The sequence below is a fragment of the Takifugu rubripes genome, chromosome 19 (genome assembly GCF_901000725.2).
Source record: "Takifugu rubripes chromosome 19, fTakRub1.2, whole genome shotgun sequence".
Lineage (NCBI taxonomy): Eukaryota > Metazoa > Chordata > Actinopteri > Tetraodontiformes > Tetraodontidae > Takifugu > Takifugu rubripes.
The window spans coordinates 18,916,681-18,936,680 of record NC_042303.1 but is presented as its reverse complement, the minus strand read 5'-3'; the positions used below and the strand labels follow the sequence as shown (position 1 = coordinate 18,936,680).

General features: G+C 53.4%; 1 pseudogene; it reads left to right on the top strand.

The window, feature by feature from the left end:
* The window catches only part of LOC105419623 (phosphatidylinositol 4-phosphate 3-kinase C2 domain-containing subunit beta-like), a 29,071-nt pseudogene extending 9,655 nt beyond the window's left edge, over positions 1-19,416 (top strand).
* The last annotated feature ends 584 nt before the right edge of the window (positions 19,417-20,000 follow it).

The window sequence follows — 20,000 nt, the reverse complement described above, 5'->3', positions numbered from 1 at the left end:
CGTCCACAGCCAATACAGCGAGCCAGCTTCTGGTTATTTAGTGTGCCCTACCTGAAGAAGACCCATAGGGGGTCGAAACGTCGTGTTTTTTGGCACACTCTTCCTTAGTTATTTAATACATTTATTGAATTTTGGTTTTATTTTACTTACCTTTTAAGAAAAGGGAGAAATTAAAGAAAAAAAAGAAAAAAAATACTTACCCTTAAAAAATATTAAAATACTTACCTTTTTCCTTTCCTATTTTTTGGAAAGCGCTTTTATTTCAAAAACTTTCTAAAATAAATAACTTTCCTATTTTTTGGAAAGCACTTTTAGTTCAAAAAACTTTCTAAAATAAATAACTTACCTTGATTTATGGAGCTGGGTTGGACGGAGGTGCGCTATGGCAGGGGTCGCCAGCGTGCCCATCGTCAACAACAAGGATTTCAGGGTTATGGGAGGTCGGTTGGGAGGAAGGACCGTGCTTTCCCTGTCTCGTATGGGAGGCAGGGTACATTCCCTAACCCTAACCCTAACCCTAACCCTAACCCTAACCCTAACCCCCTAACCCTAACCCTAATGCAAACCCTAACCCTAACCCCTAACCCCTAACCCTAACCCTCCCCCTGACCCTGACCCTAACCCTCCCCCTGACCCTCCCCCTGACCCTGACCCTAACCTTCCCCTTGACCCTCCCCAGGACCCCAACCCTGACCCTAACCCTAACCCTCCCCCTGACCCTAACCCTAACATTTTACTGGATCAGCCTAACCCTCCCCCTGACCCTGACCTTAACCTTCCCCTTGACCCTAACCCTAACCCTCCCCCTGACCCTGACCCTAACCTTCCCCCTGACCCTCCCCCTGACCCTAACCCTAACCCTCCCCCCTGACCCTGACCCTAACCTTCCCCCTGACCCTCCCCCTGACCCTAACCCTAACCCTGACCCTCCCCCTGACCCTGACCCTAACCCTCCCCCTGACCCTCCCCCTGACCCTGACCCTAACCCTCCCCCTGACCCTCCCCCTGACCCTGACCCTAACCCTCCCCCTGACCCTGACCTTAACCTTCCCCTTGACCCTAACCCTAACCCTCCCCCTGACCCTGACCCTAACCCTCCCCCTGACCCTGACCCTGACCCTCCCCTGACCCTGACCCTAACCCTCCCCCTGACCCTCCCCCTGACCCTGACCCTGACCCTAACCCTCCCCCTGACCCTGACCTCCCCCTGACCCTGACCCTAACCTTCCCCTGACCCTAACCCTCCCCCTGACCCTGACCCTAACCTTCCCCTTGACCCTAACCCTCCCCCTGACCCTGACCCTGACCCTAACCCTCCCCCTGACCCTGACCCTAACCCTCCCCCTGACCCTCCCCCTGACCCTGACCCTGACCCTCCCCCTGACCCTGACCCTAACCCTCCCCCTGACCCTCCCCCTGACCCTGACCCTCCCCCTGACCCTAACCCCCAGTTATCTGAGGGACATTTCAGCTTTTGTTATGTTTTTCACTGCTAAAGAACCTTGAAATCCTGGCTGCAAAAGGTGCCATATAAATAAAGATAAATATAGGTTATTCTCATTCTATACCGTTGATTATTAGCGACACACTATTTTGAATTAATTTATTGACAGTTTTCCCTGTATTTACTGCTGCCCTCTAGCGGCAGATCTGGTGTACTGTAACTTCGACAAATTAAATGTCTCTTTCTCTCCCTGTCTGTCTCTTTCTCTTTCTGTCTGTCTCTTTCTCTTTCTGTCTGTCTCTTTCTCTCCCTGTCTGTCTCTTTCTCTTCCTGTCTGTCTCTTTCTCTCCCTGTCTGTCTCTTTCTCTCCCTGTCTGTCTCTTTCTCTCCCTGTCTGTCTCTTTCTCTCCCTGTCTGTCTCTTTCTCTTCCTGTCTGTCTCTTTCTCTTCCTGTCTCTCTTTCTCTTCCTGTCTGTCTCTTTCTCTCCCTGTCTGTCTCTTTCTCTTCCTGTCTGTCTCTTTCTCTTCCTGTCTGTCTCTTTCTCTTCCTGTCTGTCTCTTTCTCACCTGTCTGTCTCTTTCTCTTCCTGTCTGTCTCTTTCTCTTCCTGTCTGTCTCTTTCTCACCTGTCTGTCTCTTTCTCTTCCTGTCTGTCTCTTTCTCTTCCTGTCTGTCTCTTTCTCACCTGTCTGTCTCTTTCTCTCCCTGTCTGTCTCTTTCTCTTCCTGTCTGTCTCTTTCTCTCCCTGTCTGTCTCTTTCTCTTTCTGTCTGTCTCTTTCTCTTTCTGTCTGTCTCTTTCTCTTCCTGTCTGTCTCTTTCTCTTCCTGTCTGTCTCTTTCTCTTCCTGTCTGTCTCTTTCTCTCCCTGTCTGTCTCTTTCTCTTCCTGTCTGTCTCTTTCTCTCCTGTCTGTCTCTTTCTCTTTCTCTTCTCTCTGTCTGTCTCTTCTCTTTCTGTCTGTCTCTTTCTCTTTCTGTCTGTCTCTTTCTCTTTCCTGTCTGTCTCTTTCTCTCCCTGTCTGTCTCTTTCTCTTTCTGTCTGTCTCTTTCTGTCTGTCTCTTTCTCTTCCTGTCTGTCTCTTTCTCTTCCTGTCTGTCTCTTTCTCTTCCTGTCTGTCTCTTTCTCACCTGTCTGTCTCTTTCTCTTCCTGTCTGTCTCTTTCCTCACCTGTCTGTCTCTTTCTCTTCCTGTCTGTCTCTTTCTCTCCCTGTCTGTCTCCTTCTCTTCCTGTCTGTCTCTTTTTCTTCCTGTCTGTCTCTTTCTCTTCCTGTCTGTCTCTTTCTCTTCCTGTCTGTCTCTTTCTCTTCCTGTCTGTCTCTTTCTCACCTGTCTGTCTCTTTCTCACCTGTCTGTCTGACTCTAAGCTCTCAAGCTCTTGCTGGTCTTGAATTTGTGCAACAGGCTCTCAAATTTGACTGGACCATCCGACTGTTTCTCACTAAAAAATCAAGCATCGACACTGGGCTGGCGCGCACGGTACACGTGCACACACACAAACACACTATTAAAGGTTGGCTGTGGCCAGTAACAGTCCCTTTTCTGTCAGCGTGACCATCTGCGTTTCTGTGTGAAAACAGGAAGATGACGACAAGACGGCGTCAACGATGAACCACAGCATCTTGCTGCAGGAGCGTCCAATCAAACAGACTGTTACCAGGTTAGGGGCGGAGCCTACAGAGCAGGCTGGGCAGTGTGCCATTATATCGCCAACTACTGGCAGGGCATGCACACTACACGTTCAGGCCTCCCAGCCTTAAACACCATCATCATGGCCAATGAAATACGTTTGATTCTTTTGGGTTAAATATTGTGTAAATGGTTCTAAGGTTGAGAAAATTGAACTCTGTGTGTGTGTGTGTGTGCGTGCGTGTGTGTGGTGTGTGTGCATGTGTGTGTGTGCTTTAGAGAGGCCCTATCTCTGCTTCTAGACACTTTCCACAATGAGGCTGAGGCCTTCTTGCTGTCAGAGGTAACAAACTTGTGTTTTCACCTGAATTCTTTTGCACACACACGTTTACTTCATATTTGCGTCTGTACCTCCTGGTTCAGGAACTCAGTGTGAGAAACTTGGACTCGATTCAGGTTTAACATCTCTCATACATCAATACGTCTGGGTTTTATCATGTTCTACTTCAGAACAAGCAGCTGATCAGTTACCTTGTTGCTTTGGATGTTTCCATGGGGACGAGACTCCCAGTCAGATATTAGTCTGTAGCTGCAGCCATTGTTCGAGCTAAGCTAATCCTCCTCTTCCCTTGTTGCTTTCTTCTGTAGGCTGAGCTTCCACTTCATGTGGAGCGTCTTGTCCAGTCAGTTAAGGCGCTCTGCAACTCGTTGGCTGCAATAGAAACACCAGAAGTGACATCGGCGCTGGGGCAGCTCCCAGCATGCCCCTGTCGCTTGCAGCCCAAGGTTCTGAAGGTGATATTTTGATGGAGCAGTCCTGTGACCACTGTAATGCTGGTGAGATTGTCGGGTTGTGTCAGTGGTAATTGTCCTGTGTTGTGTGTTGTAGGATGCATCAGTGCTGGCAGTGAAGAGCAACAGAGGTATGTTGGTCGTGAGCAGGTCAGGACGCTAACCCGTGTGGTTGGGTGGGATCGGAGGGATCCACCCCTTTATTCATGGAGTGTGAATAAACCAACATGCTGTTGGGTGAAGTGCCAATAAAACACAAGAGAGGGAAACAAATATAGCTACCCATAATAAGAAACTTATATACATAAAACTTACATAAAACTTGAAAAACAACATAAAAAAACAGTATTGCAAATAAATAAAATCAGGGTCAAGGAGAAGAGATGACTTTTGAGGAGGAATTTAAAATCAGATATGGTGGAGGCTGGTCTGATGTGCTGGGCCACTGGGTAGGGTTAGGGTCTGAGAGGGTTAGGGTCTGAGAGGGTTAGGGTCTGAGAGGGTCAGGGTCTGAGAGGGTCAGGGTTAGGGTCTGAGAGGGCTAGGGTCTGAGAGGGTCAGGGTCTGAGAGGGTCAGGGTTAGGGTCTGAGAGGGTCAGGGTCTGAGAGGGCTAGGGTCTGAGAGGGTCAGGGTTAGGGTCTGAGAGGGTCAGGGTCTGAGAGGGCTAGGGTCTGAGAGTCAGTGAGGGGATGCGTAGGGGTGGACGCGCTCATCGAGGTGGCCGGGGCAGGACAGAGAATTGGAAGACTATCAGCTTGTTATCAGATTGTCCTCCAATGAGGAAAACATCTTGATATGGTTGGGGAGGGACAACTTGAGGGCTTCAGATGGCCCCCACTAACCCTAACCCTAACCTGAGGGCTTCAGATGGCCCCCACTAACCCTAACCCTAACCTGAGGGCTTCAGATGGCCCCCACTAACCCTAACCCTAACCTGAGGGCTTCAGATGGCCCCCACTAACCCTAACCCTAACCTGAGGGCTTCAGATGGCCCCCACTAACCCTAACCCTAACCTGAGGGCTTCAGATGGCCCCCACCAACCCTAACCCTAACCTGAGGGCCACCACTAACCCTAACCACCACTCGTCCCTAGAAGGGAGAGAGTCACAGGCTAAAGTGCTCCGACACAGCAGAGCAGGGGATGGAGATGGAGGGGCCGTGAAGAGAGGGCCGAGGACATGTGCCCCAACCACTAGAAGAGTCCAGAAGGCTTTGGCAGAAGAGGCCTCCATACTTCAGAACCCTGCCCCTAGTCAGAAGTAATATGAGAGAGGGGTTTCTGTTCCTGTTGAGCTTCTTTCACAGCGGTTTGATAGTGGTGCCAGGAGTCCCCTAACATTTGAAAGGACACCTGCAGCCTGTCCCTTAACCACCTGTGCTCTTGGGCCACAATGGCTCAGTTATGGCTTGTATCTCACCTTCAGGAGGCAAAGGGGGAAATATTTGTTGGCCAGGACACAGGTCCAGTCATGTTTTCACTTGTCCTGAACAGAGCGAGTGGTGGAGAAGCTGACAGCTGCCATCTTGGACCTGGTAGAGCTGTACTGCAGCACCTTCAATGCTAACTTTCAAACTGCACAGCAGAGCCCATGTCGTGCGATTCCAGTCCAGGAGGCAGGTTTTCTGACCGACATCGTGTCATTCAACGTTTATGCTGCTCACCGCATCCCTATCACCTGGGCAACTAGGTATACAGACACTTTCCCACCTGACCTTGTGAACACGTTTGTAGCAAGCAGTCTAGTCATTGACATTCTAAATAATAGAAGAATACCTCCATATAACAGTAAATCATCTTTATTTAATCAGTTTAATGATTAGAACCGCAGCCTATCAGCAGCTGAAAGAGTCTGCTGGTGACCAAACCTTGTCCTGCTCTCTGATTGGTCAGTTATGAAGGCTTCTTCCTGTCCTCTTCTCTGACCCACGGAGGGGGCGGAGCTGTGTGCGCCACAGCACACCAGTAAACAGTTGGTTAACAAATACCTGTTTCACCTGGTGGTGTGGGACCAAAGGTAGGACCCTCACGTGTCAGCAAAGACAATAGTGGCTGCCCTGTTCACAGCCTGACCTGGTTGTGTGCTGTGGGGTGCAGGGGTGTGTTTCCCAGTGCAGATCAACCAGCTCCCCAGAGAATCGCAGCTGACAGTGAGCTGTATGCCAGCGCTCTGCCGCCCCCTGGTGGCGCAGAGGAGAAGGGGAAGCAGCGCCGCACTGTGGAGGCCCTCGGCTGGGTGACCATGCCGCTCTTCAGCTTCAGACAGTAGGTTCTCCTCATGCTCCTGACCCTGACCCTAAACCTGACCCTGACCCTGACCCTGAACCTAACCCCTGACCCTGACCCTAACCTAACCCTAACCCTAACCCTAAACCTAACCCTGACCCTGAACCTGAACCTAACCCTGACCCTGACCCTGACCCTGAACCTAACCCTGACCCTGACCCTAAACCTAACCCTAACCCTAACCCTAAACCTAACCCTGACCCTGAACCTGAACCTGAACCTAACCCTAACCCTAAACCTAACCCTAACCCTGACCCTGACCCTAACCCTGAACCTAACCCTGACCCTGACCCTGAACCTAACCCTGACCCTGACCCTAAACCTAACCCTGACCCTGACCCTAACCCTGACCCTGACCCTGACCCTGAACCTAACCCTGACCCTAAACCTAACCCTAACCCTAACCCTAACCCTGACCCTGACCCTAACCCTGAACCTAACCCTGACCCTGACCCTGAACCTCACCCTAACCCTGACTCTGACCCTAACCCTTACCCTGACCCTATCCCTGACCCTAACCCTGACCCCTGACCCTGACCCTGACCCTGACTCTGACCCTAACCCTTAACCCTGACCCTATCCCTGACCCTAACCCTGACCCTGACCCTGACCCTGACCCTAACCCCTTGTGTATGTACTTGTGTGTGCCTGTGTGTGTGCTTGATTTTTAAAAAGAGGCTCAAGACACACCTTTTTAATCAGGCCTTTAACTGATTTTCTGATTATTTTTAATTTCTTTTATGTCCTCATGCTTTTTTATGTTTTTATCCTTATTTCACTTGATACTTTTACTGTTTTACTCCCTCAGTTCTTAGTTTCTCAGTTTTTAGCTTTTACACCTTTATCCCATTACTGTTTCAGTCCTTCACTTTTAGCTCCAGTGTTTCCTCATGGTGTTTCCTCATGGTGTCTCCTCATGGTGTTTCCTCATGGTGTTTCCTCATGGTGTTTCCTCATGGTGTCTCCTCATGGTGTTTCCTCATGGTGTCTCCTCATGGTGTTTCCTCATGGTGTTTTCCTCATGGTGTCTCCTCATGGTGTCTCCTCATGGGATGGTGTTCCTCATGGTGTCTCCTCATGGTGTTTCCTCATCGGTGTTTCCTCATGGTGTCTCCCTCATGGTTGTCTCCTCATGGTTCTCCGCATGGTGTTCCTCATGGTGTCCTCCTCATGGTGTCTCCTCATGGTGTCTCCTCATGGTGTTTCCTCATGGTGTTTCCTCATGGTGTCTCCTCATGGTGTCTCCTCATGGTGTTTCCCTCATGTGTCTCCTCATGGTGTCTCCTCATGGTGTTTCCCTCATGGTGTTTCCTCATGGTGTCTCCTCATGGTGTTTCCTCATGGTGTTTCCTCATGGTGTTTCCTCATGGTGTCTCCTCATGGTGTTTCCTCATGGTGTTTCCTCATGGTGTCTCCTCATGGTGTCTCCTCATGGTGTTTCCTCATGGTGTTTCCTCATGGTGTCTCCTCATGGTGTCTCCTCATGGTGTTTCCTCATGGTGTTTCCTCATGGTGTCTCCTCATGGTGTCTCCTCATGGTGTTTTCCTCATGGTGTTCCTCATGTGTCTCCTCATGGTGTCCTCCTCATGGTGTCTCCTCCTCATGGTGGTCCTCCTCATGGTGTTCCCTCATGGTGTTTCCTCATGTGTTTCCTCATGGTGTTTCCTCATGGTGTCTCCTCATGGTGTTTCCTCATGGTGTTTCCTCATGGTGTCTCCTCATGGTGTTTCCTCATGGTGTCTCCTCATGGTGTCTCCTCATGGTGTCTCCTCATGGTGTTTCCTCATGGTGTTTCCTCATGGTGTCTCCTCATGGGGGCCTGCCAGGCTGGGAGATGTTTCCGGTCCACCGCTGGGGGTGCTGTCCCGTGGACAGGCTCTGGGCCTGGGGGTTAGGGGGCTCTGAGCCTTCCGGTCTGTCCGGGTCGGGCTGGTCTTTGTGGGCGGTACACCTGTGGCCACGACCCCTGACCTCCCTCGGCCTGGTGGGCCTCCAAAGGTGGCGTCTCCTTCGCCTCAGGTCTCGGTGCCCAGCCATGTCTCAGCTTGCCTCAGCTTGTTTGTGTGTGTGGGTGTGTGTGTAAGTGTGTTGTATGCATGTGTGTGTGTCCTTTTCTTGATTCTCTTGTTTCTCTTTGCTGTTTTTATCCTTTGTGAGGCACTTTGTGCTACCTAGTGTATGAAAAGTGCCATATAAATAAAGATTGAATTGAATTGAATTGAATTGTGTGTGTACTTGTGTGCCTGTGTGTGTACTTGTGTGCCTGTGTGTGTACTTGTGTGCCTGTGTGTGTACTTGTGTGTGCCTGTGTGTGTACTTGTGTGTGCCTGTGTGTGTACTTGTGTGCCTGTGTGTGTACTTGTGTGCCTGTGTGTGTGCTTGTGTGTGTACTTGTGTGTGCCTGTGTGTGTACTTGTGTGCCTGTGTGTGTACTTGTGTGCCTGTGTGTGTACTTGTGTGCCTGTGTGTGTACTTGTGTGCCTGTGTGTGTGCTTGTGTGTGTACTTGTGTGTGCCTGTGTGTGTACTTGTGTGCCTGTGTGTGTACTTGTGTGCCTGTGTGTGTACTTGTGTGTGCCTGTGTGTGTACTTGTGTGTACGTGTGTGCTTGTGTGTGTACTTGTGTGCCTGTGTGTGTGCCTGTGTGTGTGCTTTGTGTGCCTGTGTGTGTGCTTGTGTGCCTGTGTGTGTACTTGTGTGCCTGTGTGTGTACTTGTGTGCCTGTGTGTGTGCCTGTGTGTGTACTTGTGTGCCTGTGTGTGTGCTTGTGTGCCTGTGTGTGTACTTGTGTGCCTGTGTGTGTGCCTGTGTGTGTACTTGTGTGCCTGTGTGTGTACTTGTGTGCCTGTGTGTGTACTTGTGTGCCTGTGTGTGTACTTGTGTGCCTGTGTGTGTGCCTGTGTGTGTACTTGTGTGCCTGTGTGTGTGCCTGTGTGTGTGCCTGTGTGTGTACTTGTGTGCCTGTGTGTGTACTTGTGTGCCTGTGTGTGTACTTGTGTGCCTGTGTGTGTACTTGTGTGCCTGTGTGTGTGCCTGTGTGTGTACTTGTGTGCCTGTGTGTGTACTTGTGTGCCTGTGTGTGTGCCTGTGTGTGTACTTGTGTGTGCCTGTGTGTGTGCTTGCAGCATCCTGACCTGTGGCAGGAAGTTATTGGGTCTCTGGCCCTCAGCACCGGGCAGGACAGGAGACGCACGGACCAGCTCCCCGAACTTCAGCCAACCAGACAGTGTGATCTTACAGGTGAGACAGCTGCCTGTCTGTCTGCCTGTCTGTCTCTGTCTGTCTGTCTCTGTCTGCCTGTCTCTCTGTCTGTCTGCCTGCCTGTCTGTCTCTCTGTCTGTCTGTCTCTATCTGTCTGTCTCTGCCTGCCTGCCTGTCTGTCTCTGTCTGCCTGTCTCTCTGTCTGTCTGTCTGCCTGCCTGTCTGTCTCTCTGTCTGTCTGTCTGTCTCTGCCTGCCTGTCTGTCTCTGTCTGCCTGTCTCTCTGTCTGTCTGCCTGCCTGCCTGTCTGTCTGTCTGTCTCTCTGTCTCTGCCTGCCTGCCTGTCTGTCTCTGTCTGCCTGTCTCTCTGTCTGTCTGCCTGCCTGCCTGTCTGTCTGCCCTGTCCTCTGCCTGTCCTGCCTGCCTGTCTGTTCTCTCTGTCTGTCTGTCTCTATCTGTCTGTCTCTTCTGCCTGCCTGCCTGTGCTGTCTCTGTCTGCCTGTCTGTCCTGGTCTGCCTGCCTGTCTGTCCTCTCTGTCCTGTCTGTCTCTGTCTGTCTCTGCCTGCCTGTCTGTCTCTGTCTGCCTGTCTCTCTGTCTGTCTGCCTGCCTGCCTGCCTGTCTGTCTCTCTGTCTCTGCCTGCCTGCCTGTCTGTCTCTGTCTGCCTGTCTCTCTGCCTGTCTGCCTGCCTGTCTGTCTCTCTGTCTGTCTGTCTCTATCTGTCTGTCTCTGCCTGCCTGCCTGTCTGTCTCTGTCTGCCTGTCTCTCTGCCTGTCTGCCTGCCTGTCTGTCTGTCTCTATCTGTCTGTCTCTGCCTGCCTGCCTGTCTGTCTCTGTCTCTCTGTCTGTCTGTCTGCCTGTCTCTCTGTCTGTCTGTCTGCCTGCCTGTCTGTCTCTGTCTGCCTGTCTCTCTGTCTGTCTGTCTGCCTGTCTCTCTGTCTGTCTGCCTGCCTGCCTGTCTGTCTCTGTCTGCCTGTCTCTCTGCCTGTCTGCCTGCCTGTCTGTCTGTCTCTATCTGTCTGTCTCTGCCTGCCTGCCTGTCTGTCTCTGTCTCTCTGTCTGTCTGTCTGCCTGTCTCTCTGTCTGTCTGTCTGCCTGCCTGTCTGTCTCTGTCTGCCTGTCTCTCTGTCTGCCTGCCTGCCTGCCTGTCTGTCTGTCTGTCTGCCTGTCTCTCTGTCTGTCTGTCTGCCTGCCTGTCTGTCTCTGTCTGCCTGTCTCTCTGTCTGTCTGTCTGCCTGCCTGCCTGTCTGTCTGTCTGCCTCTCTGTCTGTCTGCCTGCCTGCCTGTCTGTCTGTCTGTCTGCCTCTCTGTCTGTCTGTCTTGCTTCAACTGGACTTTCTTTAGTTTTTCAGGATGTTTCTTCTCTGATCCAAGAAGCTTCTTCACTTCTAAACTAGTTGGTGCAACTCCACCTGCTGGTTGCTGGTTAGGGTTAGCTTAGGGTTAGTTTAGGGTTAGGGTTAGTTTAGGGTTAGGTTAGGGTTAGGGTTAGTTTAGGGTTAGGGTTAGTTTAGGGTTAGGGTTAGGTTAGGGTTAGGGTTAGGTTAGGGTTTCCTGCCTTTTAATGAGGGGGCATCCTGCCATGTGATGGTGGGATGTGGGTGCGAATCTTCCTGAGGAGGGATCCCAGGAAGGCATTTCTTCTCTGGCCACAACAGGAACCTTACTGAACCCCCCACCCTGTCCTGAGGCCGGTCTAACCCTCACCCTGTCCTGAGGCCTGTCTAACCCTCAGCCTGTCCTGAGGCCTGTCTAACCCTCACCCTGTCCTGAGGCCTGTCTAACCTGAGGCCTGTTCTAAACCCTCACCCTGTCCTGAGGCCTGTCTAACCCTCAGCCTGTCCTGAGGCCTGTCTAACCCTCACCCTGTCCTGAGGCCTGTCTAACCCTAACCCTGTCCTGAGGCCTGTCTAACCCTCAGCCTGTCCTGAGGCCTGTCTAACCCTCACCCTGTCCTGAGGCCTGTCTAACCCCTAACCCTGTCCTGAGGCCTGTTCTACCCTAACCCTGTCCTGAGGCCTGTCTAACCCTAACCCTGTCCTGAGGCCTGTCTAACCCTAACCCTGTCCCTGAGGCCTGTCTAACCCTCATACTGTCCTGAGGCCTGTCTAACCCTCACCCTGTCCTGAGGCCTGTCTAACCCTCACCCTGTCCTGAGGCCTGTCTAAACCCTCACCCTGTCCTGAGGCCTGTCTAACCCTCAGCCTGTCCTGAGGCCTGTCTAACCCTCACCCTGTCATGAGGCCTGTCTAACCCTAACCCTGTCCTGAGGCCCTGTCTAACCCTCAGCCTGTCCTGAGGCCTGTCTAACCCTAACCCTGTCCTGAAGGCCTGTCTAAAACCCTCACCCTGTCCTGAGGCCTGTCTAACCCTCACCCTGTCCCTGAGGCCTGTCTAACCCTCACCCTGTCCTGAGGCCTGTCTAACCCAACCCTGTCCTGAGGCCTGTCTAACCACTAACCCTGTCCTGAGGCTTGTCTAACCCTAAACCCTGTCCCTGAGGCCTGTCTAACCCTCACCCCTGTCCTTAGGCCGGTTCTAACCCTCACCCTGTCCTGAGGCCTGTCTAAACCCTCACCCTGTCCTGAGGCTTGTCTAACCCTAACCCTCACCCTGTCCTGAGGCTTGTCTAACCCTCACCCTGTCCTGAGGCCTGTCTAACCCTAACCCTAACCTAACCTTGACCTTCCTCGCTGCTCCAGACAGCACCAACCACCTCACTGTGTGTGTTGCCTCTGAGGTTGAACCCGTCCCTGCCTGAGTGTGTTCCTCCTTTAAAATGAACGGGGATGTTTGTTTTATTAAAAATCCTTCTGATGCTGCCTGCTGCATTGCTTCTCTCTGCTTTGCTGTTCTTCTTCTTCATGGATATGAGAGGGTTCCCACCAGGAGAACAACATCTTTCCCCTGTTGCTTTCTCTGACTTGAAAGTAGGTGGTGGTCAGACCGAGGCTGAGAAGGATTCAGCATCCGTCTCCTGCTAACAGATGAGACGCTCCAGTGAAAGACCCATCAAGGTCCCTGTTTGGGTCAAAGAAGTGTTGGAAGAGGAGGCTTAGACACCAGTTGCTTCTCCCAGTGCTTACTGGGATCCCTCCCCAGGAAGATTCTCAATGGTCCACACCCACCATCACATGACCAGGATGCCCCCCCACCCTAGTAGTTTAGACTAGACTAGTTGTAGAAGTGAAGAAGATTCTTGATCAGAGAAGAAAATGTCCTCTGAGTCCTCTGAGTCCTCTGAGGGCCGAGACGACCAGAGAACGATTCTTATTTTATATTAGTTTAATAGCATAAACAGAAGAGCAAACACACACATTTCTCTCTGTGTGTGTGTGTGTGTGTGTGTGTGTGTGTGTGTGTGTGTGTGTGTGTGTATGTGGTGTGTGTCAGCTTGACTTCCCAGCCTCCTCCTTTGATGTGGTCTTCAGTACTCCTCCTCCAGCAGACTTCTGTCCTCAGTATGGCTTCAGCACTCTTGACACCATCAGTCAAATTCAACTGCAGGACGTCCTGCACAAGAAGGCCGTCTTCTGGTGAGACACACACACTCACACACACTCACACACACACACACACACACGCTGTCGCACCACCTTCTTGGCGAAGGTGATAAGGAGAAATGGAGAAATGATTAGCAAACTGCTAAATTGGGCTTTTGAAAATGGAAACAGCAGCTGATTGTGAATCACAGCAGCTGATTGTGAACCACAGCAGCAGCTGATTGTGAATCTCAGCAGCTGATTGTGAATCACAGCAGCTGATTGTGAATCACAGCAGCAGCTGATTGTGAATCACAGCAGCAGCTGATTGTGAATCACAGCAGCTGATTGTGAATCACAGCAGCTGATTGTGAACCACAGCAGCTGATTGTGAATCACAGCAGCAGCTGATTGTGGAATCAGCAGCAGCAAAGCAGCTGATTGTGAATTCACAGCAGCTGATTGTGAATCACAAGCAGCTGATTGTGAACCACAGCAGCTGATTAGTGGAACCCTGTCACCAGCTTTGACCTCGTGATCTGCCACGCATGTGCACGTGTTGGTTCAGGCTGACGGTGGAAGATCGCCATTTGTTGGTGGGAGAATAAAATCGTTCTGTCAGTCGGAGAGCGCCGCGGCTGCCTCTGTGCTGGCCAGCGCCCCCTGCTGGCAGTGGTCCTGTCTTCCTGAGATCTACGCCCTGCTGAGGCAATGGGCGTGTCAAGAACACCTGGACAACCTGGGCTCCTGCATGCTTCGTATGTCCAGCGACCAGCAGCAGCCTGACAGGTAGGAGCGGCGTCACCCATGTCAGGCTGCTAATTATTGTTTAACGACAGGTTTCCAGATCAGGAGGTGAGACGGATGGCGGTTACAATGGATGGATCCGATGACACACACAGAGCTGCTTGACTTCCTGCCTCAACTTGTCCAGGTAAGTTTTTCCTCATTTTCTAAAGGGGTACACCCTTATGTAGTTAGCATGCTCAGCTGTTAGCATGATGGAATGTTAGCTGCTGAGATATCAGACAACCAGCGTTGAAAATGGCTGAACACAAGTTTTGTGACCGTTGGTCAGGGTGCTTCCATACAGCACGCAGCATGTGTCTCAAGAGCTTTCATGCTAAACATCTGAACAGTTCCAACAGTAGGACGCCAGTCACAGAGTTTCGGATCATGTTAGCTTAATGTGTTTTATAGCAGCTCTGATTCATTAACCCTGCTCCTGGGTTCTGGTCCTGGCCCGTTCCCTTTCTTTTAGGCTCTGAAGTACGAGTGCTACTTGGACAGTTCCTTGGTTCGCTTCCTGCTCCGGAGAGCCATGAGGGACATTCGGATTGCTCACTACCTGTTCTGGTCAGCTGGTTTAGTGATCATGCTAACCCTAACCCTAACCCCTAACCCTAACACTAACCCCTAACCCTAACCCTAACCCCTAACCCCTAACCCTAACCCCTAACCCTCACCCTAACCTAACCCCTAACCCCTAACCCCTAACACTAACCCCTAACCCTAACCCTAACCCTCACCCTCACCCTAACCCTAACCCCTAACCCTAACCCTAACCCTCACCCCTAACCCTAACCCCTAACCCCTAACCCTCACCCTCACCCTAACCCCCCCTCACCCTAGCCCTAACCCTTAACCCCTAACCCTAACCCTAACCCTCCCCCTAACCCCTAACCCTTAGCCCCTAACCCCTAACCCTCACCCTAGCCCTAACGCTAACCCTAACCCTAACCCTTAGCCCCTAACCCTAACCCCCCCAACCCTAACCCTTAGCCCCTAACCCTAACCCCTAACCCTAACCCTAGCCCCTAACCCTAGCCCCTAGCCCCTAACCCCTAACCCTAACCCTAGCCCCTAACCCCTAACCCCTAACCCTAGCCCCTAACCCTAACCCCTCACCCTAACCCTAGCCCCTAACCCCTAACCCCTAACCCTAGCCCCTAACCCCTAACCCCTCACCCTAACCCTAGCCCCTAACCCCTAACCCTAGCCCCTAGCCCCTAACCCCTAACCCCTAACCCTAACCCTAGCCCTAACCCCTAACCCCTAACCCTAACCCCTAACCCCTCACCCCTAACCCTAGCCCCTAACCCCTAACCCTAGCCCCTAGCCCCTAACCCCTAACCCCTCACCCAACCCCTAACCCCTAACCCCTAACCCTCACCCTAGCCCCTAACCCTAACCCCTAACCCTAACCCTCACCCTAACCCTAACCCTAACCCTAACCCTCTGGTCCAGTGTGTGAGGATGCTGCTGTGTGTTTGCATCAGGCTTCTGAAGGACAACCTGCTGGACAGCCAGTTTAGCGCCCGCTATCGCCACCTGCTGGCCGCTCTGCTCTGCTGCGTCGGTCGAGGTCTCCGAGAGGAATTTGATCGTCAGAGCTGGCTTGTCTCCATTCTTACCAATGTGGCCCACAGAGTCCGGGACGCGACCCCGTCCAGCAGACAGGTTGGGACATCCAAGCCCCAAAGATGAGGGTTGATTCGCTCGGAACGGAGCAGAGAAGGGTTCCTTTCATGGTGTCTTTGGAACCCTGCTCAGTTCAAATCGGGTCGTCAGAATGTTCAGATCAATTATGGCCAGTCAGATATTTACACAGCGATAATTAAACATTAAATCTAGCTGTGCCTTTGTTGCAGTGTGTCCTCAAAGAAGCTCTGGAGGAGCTGAATCAGTTCTTCTCAGTGAGCAGCAGTTGCAGACTTCCCCTCAACCCTGCGCTGCACGTCAGGGGCCTCAACACCCAGGTACGCAGGTGGCCCGCCAGGCTCGTTAGGCTCGTTAGGTGTCAGGCTCGTTAGGCTCGTCAGGCGCCAGGCTCGTTAGGCTCGTTAGGTGTCAGGCTCGTCAGGCGCCAGGCTCGTTAGGTGTCAGGCTCGTCAGGCGCCAGGCTCGTTAGGTGTCAGGCTCGTTAGGCTCGTTAGGTGTCAGGCTCGTCAGGCGCCAGGCTCGTTAGGTGTCAGGCTCGTTAGGCTCGTTAGGTGTCAGGCTCGTTAGGCTTGTCAGGCGCCAGGCTCGTTAGGCTCGTCAGGCGCCAGGCTCGTTAGGCTCGTTAGGTGTCAGGCTCGTTAGGCTCGTCAGGCGCCAGGCTCGTTAGGCTCGTTAGGTGTCAGGCTCGTTAGGCTTGTCAGGCGCCAGGCTCGTTAGGCTCGTTAGGTGTCAGGCTCGTCAGGCGCCAGGCTCGTTAGGCTCGTTAGGTGTCAGGCCCGTCAGGCGCCAGGCTCGTTAGGCTCGTTAGGTGTCAGGCTCGTTAGGCTCGTCAGGCGCCAGGCTCGTTAGGCTTGTTAGGCTCGTTAGGCACCAGGCTCGTTAGGTGTCAGACTCGTTAGGCTCGTCAGGCGCCAGGCTCGTTAGGCTTGTTAGGCTCGTTAGGCACCAGGCTCGTTAGGTGTCAGACTCGTTAGGCTCGTCAGGCGCCAGGCTCGTTAGGCTTGTTAGGCTCGTTAGGCACCAGGCTCATTAGGTGTCAGGCTCGTTAGGCTCTTCAGGCGCCAGGCTTGTTAGGCTCATTAGGCTCGTCAGGCGCCAGTCTCATTAGGCTTGTTAGGTGTCAGGCTCGTTAGGCTCGTCAGGTGTCAGGCTCGTTAGGCTTGTTAGGCTCGTTAGGCTCGTCAGGCGCCAGTCTCGTTAGGCTTGTTAGGTGTCAGGCTCGTTAGGCTTGTTAGGCTCGTTAGGCTTGTTAGCCTTAGCTGTTAGCAATCATCTAACCATTATCATCTAACCATTTTGCCCTGTGGTGCAGCTGTGTTCCTTCTTCAACTCCAATGCGGTTCCTCTGAAACTGTCCTTCCAAAACCGGGACCCTCTTGGAGACCACATAAGTGTCATCTTCAAAGTGAGATTTACAGCCTCTATTCAAACTGAACTCAGGTTTTATCGGCAGTGATGGAGCCTCTCCCCCATGTCCCCCCATGTCCCCCATGTCCCCCAGTCAGGAGACGACCTGCGGCAGGACATGCTGACTCTTCAGGTCATCAGAATCATGAACAAAATCTGGATCCAGGAGGGTCTTGACATGAGGATGGTCATCTTTAAATGCTTCTCTACTGGTAGAGGACGAGGTGAGTGGACATCACAGGAGGACGCTCAGCTTTGGGACCACCGCCAGTCCACCCTGACCAAGATCAGGGAAAAGGGTCAGGGTCAGGGTTAGGGTTTGGGTTAGGGGTCAGGGTTAGGGTTACGGTTTGGGTTAGGGTCAGGGTTAGGGTTAGAGTTAGGGGTTAGGGTTAGGATTTGGGTTAGGGTCAGGGTCAGGGTTAGGGTCGGGTCAGGGTTAGGGTCAGGGTTAGGGTTACGGTTTGGGTTAGGGGTCAGGGTTAGGGTTAGAGTTAGGGTTAGGGTTAGGGGTTAGGGTTAGATTTGGGTTAGGGTCAGGGTTAGGGTCAGGGTCAGGGTTAGGGTTACGGTTTGGGTTAGGGGTCAGGGTTAGGGTTAGAGTTAGGGGTTAGGGTTAGGATTTGGGTTATGGGTTAGGGTCAGGGTCAGGGTTAGGGTCAGGGTTAGGGTCAGGGTTAGGGTTTCACGTCCTAAAGTTGTTCCAGATCAGGTTTAATAATAACGAGAGGGGGAAATTGATGACCTGCATTTTAGCTGAATCCAAACGTGCCTCTTCTCCAGATGATTAGCATGATGGTTAGCATAATGATTAGCAACAGTTGGATGTAGCAGCAGCATATTGATGCCCAGGTGTTGCACTCATGGACAAGGACAGTTCTAGACAGGGACGGGGACAGTGTCGGGGACGGGGACAGTGTCGGGGACGGGGACAGTGACGGGGACGGGGACAGTGTCGGGGACGGGGACAGTGTCGGGGACAGTGACAGGGACAGTGTCGGGACGGGGACAGTGTCGGGGACGGGGATAGTGACGGGGACGGGGACAGTGTCGGAGACGGGGACAGTGTCGGGGACCGGGACAGTGACGGGGACAGTGTCGGGGACAGGGACAGTGTCGGGGACAGGGACAGTGTCGGGGATGGGGACAGTGTCGGGGACGGGGACAGGGACAGTGTCGGGGATGGGGACAGTGTCGGGACGGGGATAGTGACAGGGACAGTGTCGGGGACAGTGACAGGGACAGTGTCGGGGACGGGATAGTGACGGGGACAGGGACGGGGACAGTGTCGGGGACAGTGTCGGGGATGGGGACAGTGTCGGGGACAGGGACAGTGTCGGGGATGGGGACAGTGTCGGGGACGGGGATAGTGACAGTGTCGGGGACAGTGACAGGGACAGTGTCGGGGACGGGGATAGTGACAGGGACAGTGTCGGGGATGGGGACAGAGACAGTGTCGGGGACGGGGACAGTGTCGGGGACAGAGACAGTGTCGGGGACGGGGACAGTGTCGGGGATGGGGACAGTGTCGGGGACGGGGATAGTGACAGTGTCGGGGACAGTGACAGGGACAGTGTCGGGGACGGGGATAGTGACAGGGACAGTGTCGGGGATGGGGACAGAGACAGTGTCGGGGACGGGACAGTGTCGGGGACGGGGACAGTGTCGGGGACAGGGACAGTGACGGGGATGGGGACAGTGTCGGGGACGGGGATAGTGACAGGGACAGTGTCGGGGATGGGGACAGTGTCGGGGACGACAGTGTCGGGACGGGGACAGTGTCGGGGACAGTGTCGGGGACGGGGACAGTGACGGGGATGGGGACAGTGTCGGGGACCGGGACAGTGTCGGGGACAGGGACAGTGTCGGGGATGGGGACAGTGTCGGGGACGGGGACAGGGACAGTGTCGGGGATGGGGACAGTGTCGGGGACGGGATAGTGACAGTGTCGGGGACAGTGACAGGGACAGTGTCGGGGATGGGGACAGTGTCGGGGACAGAGACAGTGTCGGGGACGGGGACAGTGTCGGGGACAGGGACAGTGTCGGGGACGGGGATAGTGACAGGGACAGTGTCGGGGACAGGGACGGGGACAGTGACGGGGATGGGGACAGTGTCGGGGACGGGGACAGTGTCGGGGACGGGGACAGTGACGGGGATGGGGACAGTGTCGGGGACGGGGACAGTGTCGGGGATGGGGACAGTGTCGGGGACAGTGTCGGGGATGGGGACAGTGTCGGGGACGGGGACAGTGTCGGGGATGGGGACAGTGTCGGGGACAGGGACAGTGTCGGGGACGGGGACAGTGTCGGGGACGGGGACAGCTGTGTGGGGCCTCTGGAGCTGACAGGTGACTCCTCGTGTGCTGTCACCTGTTGCCAGGTATGGTGGAGATGATCCCTCATGCTGACACTCTGAGGAAGATCCAGGTGGAACACGGTGTGACAGGGTCCTTTAAGGACCGCCCCCTGGCGGACTGGTTGCAGAAGCACACAACCTACAGATGCCCAGTATGAGAAGGTGCGTACGAACGCTCGGCCGGGCGTCGGCCGGCTGCTCGGGTCACCTGACAGGTTCGGGTCACCTGACAGGTTCGGGTCACCTGACAGGTTCGGGTCACCTGACAGGTTCACCTGTGCTCTTCAGGCGGTGGAGACTTCATCTACTCGTGCGCCGGCTGCTGCGTGGCCACCTACATCCTGGGGATCTGCGACCGCCACAACGACACATCATGCTGAAGAGCAGCGTCACATGTTCCACATGACTTTGGGAAGTTCCTGGGACACGCACAGATGTTCGGAACATCAAACGGTGAGACCACTCCAGTGAACATCTGGCAGGTGTGACCCACCTGTTTCTGAATGCCTTTCTTTCTGGGCTGTGATTGGCCGCCTCTGCAGAGACCGCGCCCCCTTGTCTTCACCTGACATGGCGTACGTCATCAACGGGGGGGACAAACCGTCCAGTCGCTTCCACGACTTCGTGGACTTGTTGTGAGGCGTACAACCTGATCAGGAAGCACACACCTGTTCCTGAACCTGCTGGGACTGGTAACACACACACACACTCACACACACACACACAAATCAATCTTTATCAAATCAATCTTTGATCAGGTCAGAGGTCACCTGACCTGGTCAGAAAATGATCATCAACCACGAATCATGTCCTGATGTGGTTTATGAAGTCAAGCAGCTCAGTCACATTAGTCAAGTGTGTAACTGACTGCTCAGCTGCTCAGGTGTATTTTTGTGACTCACCGAGGAGAAGCAGGACCATCAGAGTGTCTCTGGAGATGATCACATGATTGACTCTCACCTGT